The 1,589-nt window shown below is 39.8% G+C and overlaps 1 non-coding gene across 1 annotated transcript; it reads right to left on the minus strand.

Annotated features, from left to right (window-relative positions):
- Window positions 1–717: 717 nt before the first annotated feature.
- On the minus strand, window positions 718–825 carry LOC112753019 (small nucleolar RNA R71). Its single transcript, XR_003177422.1, has one exon. It is a non-coding gene; the product is annotated as a small nucleolar RNA R71 (small nucleolar RNA).
- Between the last annotated feature and the right edge of the window lie 764 nt (window positions 826–1,589).

Below are 1,589 nucleotides of genomic sequence, written 5' to 3' on the forward strand. Positions count from 1 at the left end.
TTCACTAACACTTCTCTTCTACTCATCTAATAATTTAAACCCTCTCTCTCTCTCTGTGTTCGAATTTCTTCTTCTTCCTTCTTCATTCTATTCTTCTTTTCCTCTGACACATAAAGGAATCTTTATACTATGACATAGAGGATTCCTCTTCTCTTCTGTTCTCTTCTTTTTCATATGAGCAGGAACATGGATAAAGACATTCTTGTTGCAACTGATCCTGAATCTGAAAGGACTCTGAAGAGGAAGCTAAGAGAAGCTAAAGCACAACACTCCGAAGAGGACCTTATAGAAAATTTCGAAAAAGAAGCAGACATGGCAGCCGAACCCAATAACAATGGTGGAGATGCAAGGAAGATGCTTGGTGACTTTACTGCACCAACTTTCGACTTCTATGGAAGAAGCATCTCAATTCCTACAATTGGAGCAAACAACTTTGAGCTTAAGCCTCAATTAGTTTCTCTAATGCAGCAGAATTGCAAGTTTCATGGACTTTCATTGGAAGATCCTTATCAGTTCTTAGCTGAATTCTTGTAAATCTGTGACACTGTTAAGACCAATGGGGTTAATCTCAAGGTCTACAGACTTATGCTTTTCCCCTTTGCTGTAAGAGACAGAGCTAGGATATGGTTGGACTCACAACCTAAAGAAAGCCTGAACTCTTGAAAAAAGTTGGTCAATGCTTTCTTGGCCAAATTCTTTCCACCTCAAAAGATGAGCAAGCTTAGAGTGGAAGTCTGAACCTTCAGACAGAAGGAATGTGAATCCCTCTATGAAGCTTGGGAAAGATACAAGCAATTGATCAGAAGGTGTCCTTCTGACATGCTTTCAGAATGGAGCATCTTATGTATATTCTATGATGGCCTATCTGAATTGTCCAAGATGTCATTGGACCACTCTGCTGGTGGATCTCTTCATCTGAAGAAAACCCCTACAGAAGTCCAGGAACTCATTGAGATGGTTGCAAATAACCAGTTCATGTACACTTCTTAAAGAAATCCTGTGAATAATGGGATGACTCAGAAGAAATGAGTTCTTGAAATTGATACTCTGAATGCCATATTGGTTCAGAATAATATATTGACTCAGCAAGTCAATATGATTTCTCAGAATCTGAGTGGAATGCAAGCTGCATCCGGCAGTACTAAAGAAGCCTCCTCTGAAGGAGAAGCTTATGACCCTGAGAATCCTGCAATGGAAGAGGAAAATTACATGGGAGAATCTTATGGAAACACCTATAATCCTTCATGGAGAAATCATCCAAATTTCTCATGGAAGGATCAACAGAAGCCTAATCAAGGCTTCAATAATAATAATGGTGGGAGAAATAGGTTTGGCAATAGCAAGCCTTTTCCATCATATTCTCAGCAACAGACAGAGAATTCTAGGCAGAGCCTCTCTGACTTAGCAACCATAGTCTCTTATCTATCTAAGACCACTCTCAGTTTCATGACTGAAACAAGTTCCTCCATCAGAAATTTGGAGGCACAAGTGGGTCATCTGAGTAAAAGAGTTACTAAAACTCCTCCTAGTACTCTCCCAAGCAATACAGAAGAGAATCCCAAAAGAGAGTGCAAGGCCATAACTATAGC

Source organism: Arachis hypogaea, chromosome 15, assembly GCF_003086295.3.
Source record: "Arachis hypogaea cultivar Tifrunner chromosome 15, arahy.Tifrunner.gnm2.J5K5, whole genome shotgun sequence".
NCBI lineage: Eukaryota > Viridiplantae > Streptophyta > Magnoliopsida > Fabales > Fabaceae > Arachis > Arachis hypogaea.